The following is a 19,870-nucleotide window of genomic DNA, read 5'->3' as shown; positions in this document are numbered from 1 at the left end:
GATTCTCTCTATGAGAGAAAGTTCTCTTTCATTCCTAATTTGCTAAGAGTTTATTTTTACTCTGAAGTGGATGTTGGATTTTATTAAGTAGGTTTTTTTCCATGTATTATGAGATTATCAGAGATTATCATGCAGTTTAAAAAATAATTCTATTAATATGGTAAATTACATTGGTTTATTATATCAATTGCCATTTAAAGGCTATCTCAATTTGTACTTCAGTTGTATCAATTATAGCTTCTTTTTTTTTTTTTTTTTTTTTTTGCTGTACGTGGGCCTCTCACTGTTGTGGCCTCTCCCGTTGCGGAGCACAGGTTCTGGACGCGCAGGCTCAACAGCCATTGCTCACGGGCCCAGCCACTCCGCGGCATGTGGGATCTTCCCAGACCGGGGCACAAACCTGTGTCCCCTGCATCGGCAGGCGGACTCTCAACCACTGCGCCACCAGGGAAGCCCTATAGCTTCATTTTAAGTGCTCAATATCCCCATGTGAGTATTGGCTATTGTATTAGGCAGTGCTGCTCCCTATGTTCTTAGCCACTCTGCTTACTACTTTCTACAATTACCCAGAAAGCAACTCAGCCAGACTCCTTCCACCCAAAGAGCAGAAAACACACAATTTGAAACTTAACAGCTGTGTGAATCAGATATTATTCTTTCTAAGTGACAGATTATAAAACTGAGATCCAAAAAGGTTGATGTCACACACATGCTTGTGAAAGCAAAAGAGAGAAAGAGAATCTAAGGGACAAGTGTTCTTTTCATTACAGAATCTGCTATTCAATAGCTTTAGGAGGAAAACAAAAACCAAAAAAAAATAAGTTCATTATAGACCAACACCTGAGAAAACAATAAATAACCTAGCAAGATGAAGAAAATCTTAAAACGGCAGAGCCAAGCAGAATCAAAATGTTCAAAATCCCTTCTTGGTCAAAAAATAGGCCTGGCACCTGGGTTAGAGTTTTGTGAGGTGAGGTTGAAAAGAGAAGTGGGGTTGGGAGTGATGGCCTCTCTCTTATGAGCAGGGAAACAATCAGGAACCAAAGTCTAAGTTTTGGCCAAAGAAACAAGGATAGTCTGGAACTGTCAAATCTGGGGCAGAAAGAAAGAACAGGACATGAAATAAATGATTATCAAAAGTAGTTAAACCACTTAAGCAAAATGGCTTATGATGTGGAAACAAGATTGCTGCCCCAATGCAAGAGTAAACAAGAGGTAAAAGAGCCTTTCACAAGGATCCTGCTGATGTGAGGGAGACATACAAGGGTACATTCATTGAGATGCATAAAGCTTCTAGACTTCATTGCATGTCTGCTGGAATTATTAATGCAGGTATAACAATTCCATAATAATTACATATAACAACTCCAAGTATAATATATAATAATATATACCATGGCATATAATTCCTAATAATTAATATTAATTATTAATAATTATTACAAACAGAAAAAGCTCTTTGTAGATCTGGAAACTCCCTAAACACACAATAAAGATAAGTGTGGATTCTTCCCACTTGATTTAAAAAAAAACTATTTATTTATTTGGCTGCACCAGGTCTGAGTTGCAGCATGTGGGATCTTCGTTGATGTGTGCGGAATCTTTAGTTGCAGCATGCAGGATCTAGTTCCCTGACCAGGGATCAAACTCAGGCCCCTTGCATTGGGAGAGCAGAGTCTTAACCACTGGACCACCAGGGAAGTCCCTGACTTGATCTTAACTTCATCAGGTGGCTAGAGGTATTTCACTCCACTGGAAAACCTAGTCCCACACCAGGACCAGGAACCAATCTTGTCCTTTATTATGAGGAATTTAAGGAACTCTAATGCAATAATAGCTCAGGTGACACCTTAGCTGCTAGCCCAGCTTTGCTCTTCTTCCAGGACTTGGGTTATTCTGCTTTATTCTTACTATTAATGATAACCCCAGAGTTCAAAAGATCTAAATCTCATGCCCTGTGGTCAGACCTCTCTTTGACAGCCTCCTTGTCTAAAAAGCTGTCTCAACAGTGCCTTCACTCATAGTTCTTGTCTCTACATATGACAGGAAGGCATTAAAGTTTGAATTTTGGCTTTTGTTGTATAGTTAAGATTATTCATCTTTCAAATTTCTTATTGTGTACATTTTAGTAAGTTTTAAAAAAATGAATAATTTGTCCTCTCGATCCAAATGGTCACATTTTATTGACATGCAGTTATTTATAATATTTTATTAGCCTTTTAATGTCTATGGTAGCTATAGCAATGTCTTTTTATTTCAGTTATTGATAATTTTTCCTTTTCTCATTTTTGTTATCGGTCTTACTGTTTATCAATTTTATTAATCTTTCCAAAGAACCAACTTTTGGTTTTGTTAATTTTCTCAGTCGCATGTTCATTTTCCAATTCACTGATTTCTGCTCTTAACTTTCTTTTCTTCTACCTTTTTGGATTTAATTTGCTATATTTAAAATAGGTTATTGGCATGGAGACTTAAATAATTGACTTTCAATCTTTTTTATTTTAATATTGAACTTAAAGCTAAATTTTCTAAGCACTGTTTTAGTTGTATCCCACAAATTTTGTTATACTGAATTCAAAATATTTTAAAATTTCCACTATGTTTTCTGCTTTCATCTGATTTTTGGAACTATTTTACTCAATTTCCCAAACTTTTGGGATTTAAAAATCATCTTTCTGTTATTGATTTTTAGTTTAATTTCATTGTGGTTAGAAAAAAAATTTTGGATTACAAAGTTGGTCCTTCATAATTTGTGAAGAATTGCTTTATAGCCCTGCATATAGTCAAATTTGGTAAATGTTCTATGTGTACTTGAGAAGAATATGTATTCTGCAGTAGTTGGGGGATGGAGTTCTGTATATGCTGAATAGGTCATACTGATCAACTATGTTGTACAGATCTTCTATATGCTAATTTTTTGTCAGTTTTATCTGTTACTCAGAGATGTGGATTGAAATCTCCAACTATCTTTATCTGTATCTCTTTATAGTTCTCTCAGTTTTTGCTTTGTATATTTTTTGAAGCTATGTTTTAAAATGTACCTAAGGGACTTCCCTGGCGGTCCAGTGGTTAGGATTCCGGGCTTCCACCCAGGAACTAAGACCCCACAAGCCACACAACCAAAAAATAAAATAAAATAAAAAATAAATAAAAATGTCCTAAGATAACACAGCTAGTACGTGAAAAAGCTGAGACAAACTCAGGTCTGACTGGAAAGTATTCAATACAGTACTTTATAGTACTCATCTCAGAATACTGACTGTAAGTCATATCATTTAATTAAAATGATGTAAAAATTATAGAACTTTTTGAAACAAAAAATGATTTCAAAAAATAAAAAAATGTTAATCTAACTCATTAATTTGAATCATTCCTGGGGTAGGAAGGAATTGGCAAAGGAAAGACCAGTCACAGAGAATGTCTTTCTAAAATTCTACCTCCTCAATCTTCTGCTACTGGAAAATAATTTTGATTGAAGTTCTCAAGTCGCTTTCCCATTTCTCTTCATTTACACTGAAATCTCACAATAGGAAGTAGAGGAGTTCTTAAACTAAAAGACTGTGAAAGTGACATTCATATAGAAGAATGGCTCCTTTCCAGGAGCTTAAGTTTCTTCTCAAAACATTTTAATGAGCCACATGGTATAAGGCAGCACATATCAAGAATCATCACTATTCTCTCTTTCTTTCCTTAGTTCTTCCTTTCTTTCTTCCTTTCTTGCTTCCTTTCTTTCTTCCTTCCTTTCTTTCTTCCTTTCTTTCTTCCTTCCTTCCTTCCTTCCTTCCTTTCTTTTCGAAAGCATTAATAGCCTTTGACTCTCTTCTCCCTGTGTAGCATATGTCATATCCTACTGTGCATCCATCTGTTCTATTTCAATATAACTTCAGGGATAAAGAAACATTCAAGGGCCCAAAAACCATATGCTAGTGGGATTTTTGTTTCTATTTTGTTAATAAATACAACGGGGAAAGAAAAATGAAGAAAAATTCTAAATCATCTTTGTAAATCCTTGACTAGAGAAATGTTTAGTGTTATAATTTTAAAATGGAAATATGACTGTACATTATGTTTTGAGGACTTAGATCACAAAAAGGGCTGGGATGTGAAAGAAGGAAATAATATTGGAGAGATGTTCTGACTACCTTCCATCCTCAGAAGAAAGCTAGTCCTGGGTTGGAAACAGGACACAGGTGATGAAAAATTAAAGGATTAGCCAAAAGAACCTCTTGCCCCCAAATGAACAGGCTAACAGGAAAATTAAAAGCCCTTTTCTAGACGGGGCTTTGAAAATTGTCATTCAAAAGCAGCCTTGGGATGCTCCAGATCTTCTGGCCAAATCCTAAATTCTGTACAAGAAATTCCTTCCTGATTTCCCTTTGAAAGAAATTATCCTGAGATAAGATTAGTCTGGGTCATCTGGTGGTATCTTGTCCTTAGAAAAAAGAAAGAAATATACCATTCCAAGACCAAAAATTTTAACTTTTGTATTATAAAAAAGACCATGTTTATTTTTCAAGTGCAACAGTGACACCTAATGGACAAAATACTTCGGTAAATAGAGCTAAACATTCTATTTCTGTCATTAAGAAAAAAATGATTAAAAAATTTTTTATCTTAATAAATGTTTTTCCCCCTAGATGCAGGCCAGTGGCAACTGATGGAAAAAATTTCCCACGTTTATACTAAAAAGACTCTCAGTGATTTGTGTGACCAGGGCCTTGGACCCCATAGAGAGCTGTTCAGCAGGATATTAGGTAATCTCCAGCACCCGCAGAACTCATCTGGGCAAGGGAAAAAAACCTGTTCCTAGCCACCTTTCTTCCCTCCATTAGAACTCTGATGGTGTGTTCTGATAATAGCCATACTTTGGAGGAGGCTCTGATCATACCCCTTCAGGGTATTTGGAGATCACAATGAAATAATATTTCTTAGAGGCCAGGGATGGAGTCTAGTTAGAGTCCAGAATGGGAGAAGAGGATTAAAGTTAGAGTTCTAAGTAAGATGTGTGCAGGAGGAAGAGGTGTTTCTTAATTCTATAGTTTAATAGATTAACCTAGAGCAAGTATAAGTCAAGCAAGCAAGCAAGCAAGCCATTGATAAGTTCTAAATTGCTCTTTGTTCTCTTTCAAGTTTAATCTTGTTAAGAAGTCCTAGAGAATTGCCCTGACCTTCTCTAGAACAGGACTGGTTCTAATGTATAAAAAAGACACCTGATCCTGATGACTAAAGAAAGCTCCCACTTGTTCAGTATCTACTCCAAGCAAGGCATTGTGCTAAGATTTTATGCACATTAAATCAGACCGTATTTAATACACACAATCCTGATGTGTAGGCATTTAAATCTATTTTTACATATAAGAAAAATGAGGCTCAAAACAAGTTCTATAACTTAAGTAGCAGAATCAGAGATCAAATCTCCGTTATTTCCATTCTAAGTCCCGTTACCTTTTCAGTGTATATTGCCTCCTGCCATACAGATAGAAGAAAAAGAAAATGGACACTGTTCTTCATTTCTTCTCTAGAAAACTGATGGAGTACTTTTACTGTTATCCTGAATTGAAAAATAACATATTTCCTCCCCTGCCTTGTACTACCAAATTTGGTATATTGTATATTTTTCAGCTTCAGGGGAGATTCACAATGATGCTGCTTCATTAGAACTTTAAAAACATCATCAAACTTTGATTTACCTTAGCAGAGAGATGAGAGTATGGCTACTGGAATCAGTTGCTTAGATTTGAATCCTGGCTCACCTATTTATTTGCTGCATGACCTTGGCAAGTTACTTAACTTATCTGGGCCTCAGTTTCCTCATTTATAAATGGGATAATAATATCTAATTCATAAGTTGTTGTGAGGATTGAGTAAAGTGCTTAGAAGAGTGCCTAGCACATAGCAAGAGCTCAACATCATTATTGTCAACATTATTTCTAATAATATATTAAAAAGTAACAAGTTATTGCATTTAATTATTTAATAACTTTATTGAGGTATAATTTACATAATATAAATTCACCCATATTTAACAGTACAATTCAATGATTTTTAGTAAGTGCACTAAATATTGCAACAATCACCACAATTCCATTTTAGAACATTTCCATCACCCCAAAAATGTCACTTGTCCCTTTTTATAGTTAATACCCACTCCCATCCTCGGCGCCAAACAACCGTGGATCTGCATTGTCTCTATAAATTTGCCTTCCCTAAACATTTCGTGTAAATGGAATCATACAATATGTAGTCTTTGTGTTTGGCTTCTTTCACATAGCATGATGTTTCTGAGGCTCATCCATGCTGTAGCATGTATTAGTAGTCTATTAATTGCTGAGTAATATTCCATCGTATGAATATATACATCATATTTACCCATTCACCAGCTGATGAACGTTCAGGTTGTTTCCACTCTTGGGCTCTTCTGAATAATGCTGCTATGAACATTCACATGCTAGTCTTTGTGTGGACAGATGCTTTCAGTTCCCTTGGGTAATATCTACGAGTGGAATTATTGGATTATATGGGAAATTTTTTAACATTTTTTTTTTGACTGTACCCTGGGGCTTGCAGGATCTTAGTTCCCTGACCAAGGATTGAACCTGGGCCCTTGGCAGTGAGAGTGCAGAGTCCTAACCAGTGGACCACCAGGGAATTCCCTTAACTTTTTTAAAAAATAAATTTATTTATTTTTATTTTTGACTGCATTGGGTCTTCGTTGCTGTGCACAGGCTTTCTCCAGTTGTGATGAGAGGGGGCTACTGTTTGTTGCGGTGCATGGACTTCTCATTGTGGTGGCTTCTCTTGTTGCCAAGCATGGGCTCTAGGCGCATGGGCTTCAGTAGTTGTAGAACGCAGGCTCTAGAGTGCAGGCTCAGTAGTTGTGGCTCATGGGTTCTAGAGCGCAGGCTCAGTAGTTGTGGCTCATGGGCTTAGTTTCTCCATGTTATGTGGGATCTTCCCGGATGAGGGATTGAACCCGTGTCCCCTGCATCGGCAGGCAGATTCTTAACCACTGCGCCACAAGGGAAGTCCCCTCTTAACTCTTTAAGTAACTGCCAAATACACCTATTCTTTCACTCAATTTTAAATTGGGCTGCTTGGCCTCTTTTTAACGAGTTGCATAAAATGTCTCAATAAATTTTTAAGGATTATTTCATTCCAGTTTGATGGAAATCCATAGACTTTCCTTAGGTCAAGTTGGTCGATAATGTTTAAGATGATTATAACCTTGCTGATTTTCTGTCTAATTATTATTTTAGTTTTTGAGAGTAGGATATTAAAGTCCCTAGTTATTATTGTTGAGCTGTATTTCTTCCTTCAATTCTCTCAGTTTTTGCTTCATATATTCGGAGCTCTATTGTTAAATACAAAAACGTTTGTAATTATCTTCCTGATGGATTGATCATTTTATCATTACAGTATATCCCTTTTCTCCTATAGAAACTTTTTTTTTTGTTTTAAAATCTGTTTTGTCTGATATTATAGCCACTCCAGCTTTCTTATGGATATTTTTTGCAAAATTTTACTTTCAACCTATTAAATCGATGAATCCAAACTGTATCTCTTACAGACAGCATGTAGTTGGATCTCATTTATTTTTCTTATATCTCTGCCTTCTAATTGAAGTGCTTAATCCATTTACATTTAATGTAATTACTTGCTTGGTTAGATTTATGCCCACTATTTTTCTATTTGTTTCTTTATGTCTCATGTCATTATTGTTCTTCTGTTCCAACTTTACTGCCTTCTTTTGCATTAAACCAATATTCCTCAGTGTGCAATTTTAATTCCTTTGTTCATTTTTAGCTATTTTTGGAGTTCTTTTCTTAATGGTTGCTCTAGGGAATATGGTATGTATCTTTAATTTATCACAATCTGCTTCAGGCTTATACTGACCAATTCCAGTAAAATATGCAAACTTGCTCTGATATACCTTCATTTGCCGCCTCCTCCTACACTGAGGGATGGATTGAGATAGACGGTCTCAAAGGTCCCAAATATTTTAAAGAGATAGAAAGTAAAAAGGGAAAATAAATGCTGTCTTCCAGGAAAAGAATACAAAGAGAAAAGGCATGAATCAAGAAACAGCCTGTTTATTGGCATATAATGCAATAGAGACATGAGAGAAGAGATGACACAGGCCAGGTCAATGAAGGACCTTGCTAAATCAATGGAGGAAGGGTTGGTAGGGCACAAATTATTTTATTTTATTTTATTATAAATTTATTTAAATTTATAAATTTATTTATTTATTTTTGTCTGCATTGGGTCTTCATTGCTGCATGCAGGCTTTCTCTAGTTGCGGCGAGAGGGGGCTACTCTTCATTGCAGTGCATGGGCTTCTCATTGCGGTGGCTTGTCTGTGTTGCAGAGCATAGGCTCTAGGCGCGTGGGCTTCAGTAGTTGTGGCACACGGGCTCAGTAGTTGTGGCTCGCAGGCTCCAGAGTGCAGGCTCAGTAGCTGTGGCACAGGGGCTTAGTTGCTCTGCGGCATGTGGATTCTTCCCGGACCAGGGATCAAATCCGTGTCCCCTGCATTGGCAGGCGGATTCTTAACCAATGCGCCACCAGGGAAGTCCCACAAATTATTTTAAAATACAGTAAGTCCACTACATACAAACCTTCAAGTTGAGAACTTTCAAAGACGTGAACGTGCTTTCCCATGTCCCATCATGTAAGTTAGTTCACATGTCTGGCGTACATTGTCACATGCGTGCATCCTCTCCAAGTGGTTGTGCTTCTGTGTACTTTACAGTACAGTACTGTATAGAGTACAGTAGCACAGTATCTTTATTTCAAGTCCAGGATGTCCGGAAGCAAGTGTAAGAGCAGGGGTGATGTAGCAATCCAGTGCTACCGTGTCATCTATGATGAAAAAAAAGAGCTACTACCCAGACACCACTGGATTGTATTTTCAAGAGGGTAGATAGAACTGAATCCAGCAAGGAACCAGAACCTGTGCCATCAACGTCAGGCGTGAGTGAAATTGCAGTTTGCCCTCATCTCCTATTGCTGACGATCCTTCAGCTCCACCATCTCCCACCTCCTCTCCCTCTCCAGTCAGTAACTCTTCTTGCCTCTTCACTGGATGCCAGCCCCTGTATGCCAGCTGTTGGACTGTACTACTGTAATTTTCAAGGTACTGTACTGTAAGACTAAAAATGTTTTCTTATTTTTTGTGTTTGTTTGTTTTTTATGTATTATTTGTGTGAAAAGTATTATAAACCTATTATAGTATGGTACTATATAGCCGATTGTGTTAGCTGGGTACCTAGGCTAACTTTGTTGGACTTATGAACAAATTGGACTTATGGACGCACTCTCGGAAGGGAACTCGTTCGTTTGTTGGGGACTTATTGTATTGAGAGACATGGTCACATTTGCATCCAGTCAGAGCACGCTAACAGCAATGTAGAGGATCAGTTTCAGGAAGGCACGATTGGACCAGAGTTCTCTCAGTAATCCTCCTGAGTTTTTCTTGATTTCCCAGCGTAGTTTCTGTGAATCCTCAGGTGGGGTCGAGCCCTTACACGTTCTGTCTTTAGCTTGTAACCCTCTGAGGTGATTAACCCCAACTATTAGGGACTCACTGTGTGCAAAGTCATGCAAGTCAATGCTCGCTTATTCAGAGGTCACCTACTGAGTTTGCATAGAATCACACCTATGGTATCTCTGTTTCAACCCTTCTCCCTGCTGTACTCTCATTTACTGGTTGATTAGTTCCTTCATATTACGGATGAAAAAAAAAAAGAGAGAGAAAAAACTAGGGTGAGTATGCTTCCCCCCCTCCATAGTTTGAGTAAATAATGGAGGAGTAAGAGTTTTTAAAGTCAGAGTTCAAGTGAAGTTCGTGGCTATCAGTGTATTTTTACTAACCCTCACCCTAGTTTCTAGATTAGATTATAAATTTTATCTCCTCTTCAATGTTCATTAACTTTCTTGTCACAAGAACAGTCAGTTTAAAAAATATTAACAATTTTAATTAATAAGACACTTTTGTTTTAATAGGTTTATTTCAGATGAGACTATTTGGGGTCCTCAAATCCCCCTCCTGAGGGGTAATTTTGAATAAAAATCATAGAGGCAGGAAATAGTAAATAATTGATAGTAACACTGTAAGCAGATAAGGTAGGGGGTCCCCAGAGAAAGAGAATCAGGCATGGCTCTCTTGACATAAGAGAAGCCATGTTTGGCCTAAGCCTGAGCTCTAAGCCTGGCCACGATCCTTGTACTTGAACAGGTCTCAGTAATAATGCAAAGAGAAGTAATAATAAGAAAGATAAAAAATCAGTTGTAAAGACTCCCAGTTCTGTTTCAATGGTAAAGATTAGCCTGAAGCACTTTCTTGAGCTGTCTTGCAGAATTTAAACCCCCCTGGAGCCCTCAACCACCAGATTGACTGGAACCTAAGGGATGATGATGTTGACCTTTTCTGACCCTCATGACTTCAGTCAACTGAAGCTTGGACTCTGTCAACCTTTGCCCTGATTCTATAATGAATTCTCCTCTGCTCAAGTCTCTCATGAATATGCATATACCACCTAAGCCCCATCATGAATATGCATGCACCCTTAGCTTAAAACTTCCCCAATTTTGCTGTTAGGGGAGACACTACTTTGGGAAAGACCCCTGGTGTTCTCTTTACTTGCTGCAAGTAATAAATCCTTCCTTCTCCCCATCTTTGGCTCAGTTGTGTCTTTTGGCTCACACCCACCAAGAGTCAAACCCAGTTTCTGGGTGACATCACTACCCAAAAGTGACAACTGAACTGATATATCTTAAAGGTAGATATGCAAGATAGTCTCTTGGTGATGAGTGATCTTTGTTGCAGGATGGGGTACCCCTCCCAAGGCCTGAGACTGGGCTCTTGTCTGACACTCAGAATTCATTGTCTGAGGAGACACACGTGCTGACAAAGCAAAAGACTTTATTGGGAAGGGGCAACTGAGAGCAGTTGCTTGGGCCGAGAGCAGCAGCGTAAGGGAACTCAGGACAACTGCTCTGTCACATGGCTCCCAGTCTCAGGTTTTATAGTAATGGGGTTAGTTTCTGAGTTGTCTCTGGCCAATCATCTTGCTTGTGCCCATATTTGGTTTGACTCAAGGTCCTTCCTGATAGCGTGCATCTCTCAGCCAAGATGGATTCCAGAGCAAAGGTTTCTGGGAGGTTGGCAGGACATATTATGGGCTAGTGTCTCCTCCCTCCTTTTGGCCCCTCCTGAATTCTTCCACCTGGTGGTAGCTTGTTAGTTCCGTGTTCCTTATCGGGACCTCCTGTTGTGAGACAACTCATGGAGGTGGCCAGGGTGCTATCCTGCCTGGCCAGGGTGGGCAGTTTCAGTCAATGGTTCCCTAACATTTTGAAGCCTGTCGATCAAACTTGAAAATGTCATGAACCTAGAAGGGAAGCTAATATACTGGATGGCAGCCTAGGGATCCAAACAGACTAAGAAGGCCAAACGAGTGAGGAAAATAAGCGGTATGAACATTGTGCCAGTTAGGAATGAGTTTGGCTACATATAATAGAAAGCCTAAATTTATAATAGTTTAACCAAATATGCAGTATTCATAAGAAGGAAGTGTGACAGTACTTGAAGCTCATCAGACAATGCCTGGAGGATGGTGTTGCTACTGTAGGACACACAAACTGAGTCAAACGCTGTTCAAACGCTGCGAGGATGATGAGGGGACTCCAAACCATGTCTATGAAAAATACTTGAAGAAAGTGGGGTGCTTATTCTGGAAAAAAGAAAAGATGCTTAAAGTACCATCTGGGGGGCTTCCCTGGTGGCGCAGTGGTTGAGAGTCCGCCTGCCGATGCAGGGGACACGGGTTCGTGCCCCGGTCCAGGAGGATCCCACATGCCGCGGAGCGGCTGGGCCCGTGAGCCATGGCCGCTGAGCCTGCGTGTCCGGAGCCTGTGCTCCTCAACGGGAGAGGTCACAGCAGTGAGAGGCCTGCGTACCGCAAAAAAACAAAACAAAACAAAACAAACAAACAAAAAAAAGTACCACCTTGGGAAAGGAGAATCAGATTTTCTCTGTGCTACTCCAGAGGGCAAAAAAAAGACCAACTGGTAGATTGGCAAATTTCAGCTCGAATCTAGAAGTTTTTAATGTTAGAACACTCCAGAAATAAAATAAGTTCGAGGTGATAACAAATTTCCCATAATAATAAAAATAATGGCGATGACTTACTGAGGATTAACAATGTACTAGGCACTATTCTAAGGGCTTTTCATGAATTATTTCATTTTATCCTCAAAATTACCCTAGAAGAAACTACTATTATCCTCGTTTCACAGATAAAGAACTGAATATATTTGCCCAAGGCCAGACAGAGAATTTTGACTGCTCTGTGTTCAAGCAGAGTCTTGTTGACTAATGGTAGGGGTGGAGTGGGGTGGAGGGTGTCACAGGCAGATCAAAGCCTGGCTAGGATGAGGTAACTTACGTGAGACTAATAGCTACATTTATTGAATATTTGCCATGTGTCAGGCAGTGGACTAAAAAGTTCACATACATTAAAAGAGATAATCCAGCAAAGCATCTGGCAGAGCATTGATTACATCATAAAGACTCAATTACTATTAATTGCTAGGATCACTTTTAATCCTCTCAGCAGTTATAGTAGATGAGTATTACTGTATTCACTTTGCTAATGGAGAAACTGAAGGCTTGAGAGACAAGTAAATTGTCCAAGGTCCGGTAGCAGGAAGTGCTAAAGCCAGCAAGTGAACTCAGATCTGCCTGAATGCTACAGCCCTATCCTTTCTACCACATCATGCTTTCACTAGGGCACCTACCCTTCCACTGGGAATTTTATGGTTCTGTGAAACCAGAAAGCAGGTAAGTTCAACTTAAAAAAAAATAGTCTAGGGAATTCCCTGGAAGTCCAGTGGTTAGGGCTTCACGCTTCCACTCCAGGGGGCACGGGTTTGATCCCTAGTCGGGGGACTAAGATCTCGCATGCCACACAGTCAAAAAAGAAAAAAAAGTCTATGCAAACTTAAATATCAATAAATCTTACAAATTAGTAGACTATTAGCTATTTGAAGTTAAATCTGATATAACAAGTACATATCAGAAGTGCAACGTAATGAGATTGGTTTTATTTTTAAAGTTTCACACCCACTTATTTCCCAACTAAAGATAATTTTCCTGGCTCTTCTCTTTACAAGTTCCACCCAGAAATTTCTAGGTGCCAATAAATGAAGAGAAACTCCAAGCTAGAATAGTGATGATCATGAGTTAAAGCCAAACGGCCCTCAAGGATCAGAACTGGATATTGGCTTAAGGGGCCAGGGTCTAAAAGCCCATAAGGAAAGAGGGCTTGAGACCACCACCATAGACACAGACTCCTGTTCAGGGCAGAACAGGAGATGAGCTCTCTGCGGAAAGCTAGCACCAGGAAAAGCCGTTCTGTCTGTGAAACAAGGAGAAGAAAAACTCCACCCACTGGTGTGTGTGTAGAGACACGCACAGAAACAGGCTAACAGGCTGGGCCATGGATGGAAAAGGAGTCACCAAGAGAAATCTGAACCCAAAGCCTCTGCAGGCAGCGGCTGTGGGTACATATTTCTACTGTCTTCAAGGTGACAAAATCCAAAGCCCCTCAAACAAAAACATCATCAAGAACCAGTGACATCTGTAGGGTCCTAGCAGAACCAAATATAAAATAATTCAGTAAGGACCTCTTAAAAATCCAGAGCACATAGAATTCACACAATAAATAACTCTGAGGATGAACTCACAGTCAAAAATTAGAAAGAAAACAACATCTATGAGAGAAAATCAGCAGATCCAACAAATAATACATATAACAAACAGCCAGACACTGAGGTGACCGAGCTATATGAGAGTCTAGTTATGTTCTTCTCAGAAAACAAGTGAAACTCTAAGGAGGGGAAAAAAAGAAAAAAAGACATGTCAATGAAAATTCAATTAACTATCAAGAAGAAATAAAGGGAATTTTATTCAAGCCAAATGGAGGGTTATAACCCGGGAAGCAGATTCTCAGAAAGCTCTGAGAACTGTTCCACCTGTTGGAAGTCGAAAGTATAGTCATATACATTTTTGAAACAAAAGATTGTACATCAAAATGACATACTGATATTTTACATAAAGTTCACTAAGGCTACATAGTCCAGGGAAGCACATAAAGTGAGCAACAAGTCACCATGACACCCCACAGAGCTGGGAAAGGACACTATTCTTCTAAGAAGTTACATCGTTAGCACTCCCATCTTTGAGGAGCTCTGGCTAATGTGTAATGCAGGTGCACACTGCACATTAGGGAGGGAGGAGGCCCAAGCAAACACACACAGAGAATTTTATGTTTAATTTTTTCTTGTCCTGCCATAAAATATCAATTTTATTTCACCAGACATCATGAAAAAAGAGAGGAAACAAGAGACGTGAAAAAAAATCATCCAGAAGGTGGCGCAGAGAAAAAAAAAAACAGTATACAAAAGAGAATCTAAGAAATATGAAAAACAGAATGAGAAGCTCCAATATGAACCTAGTAAAAACTTCAGGAGGAGAAAGTAGAGAGAATGGGAGAGAAACAATATTCAAAAAGATGACCGAGGGGCTTCCCTGGTGGTGCAGTGATTAAGAATCCGCCTGGGGGCTTCCCTGGTGGCGCAGTGGTTGCGCGTCCGCCTGCCGATGCAGGGGAACCGGGATCGCGCCCCGGTCTGGGAGGATCCCGCGCGCCGCGGAGCGGCTGGGCCCGTGAGCCATGGCCGCTGGGCCTGCGCGTCCGGAGCCTGTGCTCCGCAACGGGAGAGGCCACAGCAGAGGGAGGCCTGCATACCACAAAAAAAAAAAAAAAAAAAAAAAAGAATCCGCCTGCCAATGCAGGGGACGCGGGTTTGAGCCCTGGTCCGGGAAGATCCCACATGCCGCAGAGCAGCTAAGCCCGTGCGCCACAACTACTGAGCCTGCGCTCTAGAGCCCGTGAGCCACAACTGCTGAAGCCCGTGCGCCTAGAGCCCGTACTCCACAACAAGAGAAGCCACCGCAATGAGAAGCCCACGCACCACAATGAAGAGTGGCCCCTGCTCGCCACAGCTAAAGAGCCCATGCGCATCAACGAAGATACAACACAGAAAAAAAAAAAAAAAAAAAAGATGATGGCAGAGAATTCTCCTAAACATGAATCCTGAGATTGAAAAACACCAAAGAATCTTAATCAGAATAAATAGGAGCAAATCAACAAGAAGGCACACTGAAGTTAAACTGTAGAAATCAAAGGTAATGAGGGAATTCCCCGGTGGTCCAGTGGTTAGGACTCCTCGCTCTCACTGCCAAGGGCCCAGGTTTAATTCCTGGTCGGGGAACAGGTTACTAAAAAAAGAAGAAGAATCAGATTGACATGGACTTCTCATCAGTAGGTTTTTTATTAGCAATTATAAGATCCAGAAGCAAATGGAATGTTAAGAAAAACAAAGCTCACTGAAGTTAGATATCAACAGCTACAACTCTCAGACACCAGAATGGAGGATAGCTATTAAATAGCTCCTGCTCTTTATCATGTCTCTCTGGACAGCAGAGTTTGAAGAGGGCCAGTGAGAATAAAGTTTCCATTAAGAAGAAAACAAGTAGCAAAATAAAGTTATTATATCCTTGTGTTGCTCTTTGAAAAATTGTGGCAAATCTTTCTGCACAGGGCCAGACACCTCTGCAAATTATCAAATCATGTTCTATAGAACTGTGTGATACCCTTAGGGACCTTTCATTTATCAGACAGCTTCTCCCTTATTTAACACCATTCTCTCTCTCTCATCGCCTGTTGATTAGGAACTTTCTTATACACCTTAGAAATGCTCCTCTACAATATTGCCTTTTGTTTTCCAAAAAAACTGTGCCTCAAAATGGAAACACCTATATTTATTTTTCTGATTATAAAAGCAAAAGACACTCATTGTGGGGGGAAAAAAAAGGAAAAGAAATGAGAAATGTACATGGAGTGGTCAACTTTGAACACATCACAAAATCAGATATACAAAAATACAGCATTCCTTATTTTCCATGACTGACTCACTGTTCCTCTAGAGTTCTCATTCCACAGATGGAGGGTGAACGTGGAGTAGGAATGTAAACCTGCTAATTAAAAGTATCTGGGTTTCTTCCTGGAAGGCCTTTCATTTCAGGTAAGTGTTTTGGGGCGATCCTCTGAATCCACCCCTAAACTCTCAGAATTTAACTCTCCTACAGGATTTTAACTTTTGTATCCATTTATTCGATTCCCAGTCTTAGTGTCGGTGGTGAGGGTCCTAATCCTAGGTCAAGGACATTGGGGGAATAAGGATATTTTCAGAAATGCAAAGACTCAGAAAACAAACAAAAATATAGAACAAAACTCCTTTGCATCTTTCTTATGAAGGAACTGGAGAATGTGCTCCCCTAAAACAAAGTATAAGTAAAAACGAAAATGAAACAGGAGATCTATGGTAATTGAGAGGTGAAGGATGACAATTGTCACCAGGCACAAGGGCAAACCAGATCAGACAGGCGTAGATCACAGGCACCATTTCCTGGAAGAGGAAACCAATAGAATATTTGATGCATCAGAACCTCTTGAAAGGAGATTCACACAACTGTCAAAGAGCTTGGGGCTGAATTAGTGATAAGTACATGGAAAACTAAGCCAATTAAAAAGGGCAATCATTAACTCCAGGGAAAAGAAATGCGTGTTCAAGATAAGAAGATAATCATGGTATACTACTTGTCTCAGTTGTAAATTCTACTTACATGATCATAATTATGCAAACTCTTAATATTGATCTAACCAAAATTTTGATAGAACAAAATGTGGAGGTGGTGGGACAGTCGAGGATGGAAGGAAGGGAAGGGTGAGTACCTGTATGGTGGGTAAAGGTAGAGCAAGGAGAGTTGGGTCCCCATCTTCCACAGTAAGTTTACAAATAAATAGTAGTTTATAAAACTGAAAAATCAAAGAAATAACAATTAAGCATGTTACTTAGAGACATGGCAGTAAACATAAAAATAATCAGGTACAAAAGATGAAAGTGGTTGCCTCTAAAGAGTGGGTAATGGGGAGAAGCAAGGCAGGGTATTGATGTTTCTCTTAAAACTTGCTGAATTACTTGACTCTTTAAACAAAGTGCATACATAATGCTGACAATGATTTTTTAAAAAGCTTCATTAAAGCTTCATATTTATCTGTTTTTATAAAACATCTCCATCTACTGAATTTTGTAGATTTTTGTGGACACATTTTTCACAGTAGACACACATTGTCCTGTTTTGGATTACACTAATGCTTTCAAGTAATCCATATCTAGAAGTAAAGTAAACAGAGACGTAATTTCTTCATGAACAGATCTGAAGTCATGATTGTAAATATTCACATTGCCAGGCAGAGTAAATCCTGAGTAGATCTTGGATAAGAGGTGTTCTAGTTTTGATTAGGGGTGGAAATAAAGTAGGGTATCTTTTCTTGATTTCTCAGTACAGTGTATTTCCAAAACAATGAAACAAAAAAGCATTTGAGGTATAGAGAATGGTGGGACTTATCAATATAGAGGTTTGTTCTCCTTAAGAATAAGAATCACCATTTCAAACTGAACACTAAGAGTTCATATTTTGCCTATACTTACAAATATAATAGCAAGCCACTGTATTTACCTGATATACACACACACACACACACACACACACACGTAGGTTCACTTAAACATACATATGCTGGTAGTGTGAATAACTTTTTAAACTTTTAATTTTGATATAATTACACATTTACTAAAAAGTTGCAAGAACAGTATAAGGAACTCCATATACCCACCAGACTCACAAATTGTTTATATTTTGCACCATTTATCATTCTTTCTCTCTCTCTCTCACTCAGATACATATTTATTTATTTGTTTGTGTGTATGCTATATTCTTTCTGAACCATTTAAAATTAAGTTGGGGAATTCCATGGCAGTCCAGTGGTTAGGACTCCAGGCTCTCACTGCTGACAGCCCAGGTTCAATCCCTGTTCAGGGAAGTAAACTCCCATAAGCTGTGTGGTGTGGAAATGAAATGAAATAAAATAACTTCTTAAAAAATAAGTTGTTACCAGGTAGAGAGGGCAACTGTGCCTTTACCCCTAAACACTTTTGTATTTTCTAAGAACAAGAACATTCTCTTATATAACCAGTATCATGACCTAAATCAGAAAGTTTAATATTGGTACTATACTATTTTTTAATCTGAAGTTCATCCTTAAATTTCATCAATTGTCCAAATAATATGCTTCATAATGATTTCTTTTTCCTTGTCCAGGATTCAATCCAGGATTCCGTATTGTTTTTAGATGTGATGACTTGTTGGTCTCTTTTAATCTGGAACATTTCCTCAATGTTGAGAGTATAAGCCAGATATTTTGTAGAAAGTCATTCAAGTTGAATTTTTCTGATGTTTCATCATAATTAGATTCAGGTTATGCATTTTTGGCAAGAATAACACAGAAGCGATGCTATATCTTTCTTAGAGCATCATATCAGGAGACACGTGATCTCAGATTGTCCCAACATTGCTAATTAGCTATAATCACTAGGTGAAGGTATTGGCCATGAGATGTTTCCACTGTAAAGTTAATATTTTCCCCTATGTAAATAGTAATTTCTGTGGAAGTACTGATACTATGTAAATATTGTGTCATATTTTTACTGATTAGTTTTAACATCCAATAATGATATCTAACTCTATAATTTCTTCTATATTTTTTAGTTAGCATTCTATTGTAAGTAAAACTTTCCCTTCTTTCTTACTCATTCATTCATTTATTCATATCAATAAGGATTCATGGAATCTTATTTTATTCAATGGATTATACTCCATTTCTATCATGTATCATAATGCTCAAATTGTCCTAAATTTAGGTAGTGAGAGAACCTTCAAGCTATATCCTTTGTGCTTTTTGACACATTCTAATCATTCTTTAAGCACTTGTCTAATTTCTGGCACAAAGATATGCTATGCTCATCTTGTACATTCCCTACTTCAAGAGGAAAATACAGGAATAAAATCTGGGTGCTAGGTGTGCTCACTGCTATTGGTGTGTCATTGTTTCTCAGGCCCTCTCAGCAGACAAAGCTAAAAAAAAATGTATATACCCATACATTAATAGACATATTTGACAACTGCATATACCCATTTAACACACTCCTAAAAATATTTCCATTATCTGAGAAATTTCTCTCATGTTCCTTCCCAGTCAATCCCAATCAATTCCCATCCCAATACCATCCAGGGGCAACCTCTGTCCTCATTTTTTCCATTATATATTAGTTTTGCCTGTTCTAGAACCACATGTAAATGAATCATATTTTATGTACTATTTTTGGTCTAGCTTCTTTCATTCAGTGTAATATTTTTGAGATTCAGGCAAGTTATTCATGTATCAGTAGTTTGTTTCATTTTATTACTGAATAATATTCCATTGTCTAAATATACCACTATTTGTTTTGTAGTGTTTGGGTTAGAGGTCACGCACAGCTTTTGTTAAATTTATTCTTAAGTATTTTATGCTATTGTAAATAGAATTGTTTTCACTTCATTTCAAGTTGTATTTCCAATATCGTTGATTTGTAAATTTTGACTTTGTATTCTACGATCTTGGGAGTATCAGATCTGGGAGTTGTATTGTAGATTCTCAGATTTCCAACTTTTTCATTAACTGTGAAGAGTAACAATTTTACTTCTTTCTTTCCTGTCTGTATTCCTTTTCTTTTTCTTGCATTGGTTAAGATCTCCAACACAATGGTGAATTAAAATATTGAGAAAGGTGGGCTTCCCTGGTGGCGCAGTGGTTGGGAGTCCGCCTGCCGATGCAGGGGACACGGGTTCGTGCCCCGGTCC

The sequence above is a fragment of the Physeter macrocephalus genome, chromosome 11 (assembly GCF_002837175.3).
Source record: "Physeter macrocephalus isolate SW-GA chromosome 11, ASM283717v5, whole genome shotgun sequence".
Lineage (NCBI taxonomy): Eukaryota > Metazoa > Chordata > Mammalia > Artiodactyla > Physeteridae > Physeter > Physeter macrocephalus.
Note: the sequence above shows the minus strand (reverse complement) of the source record.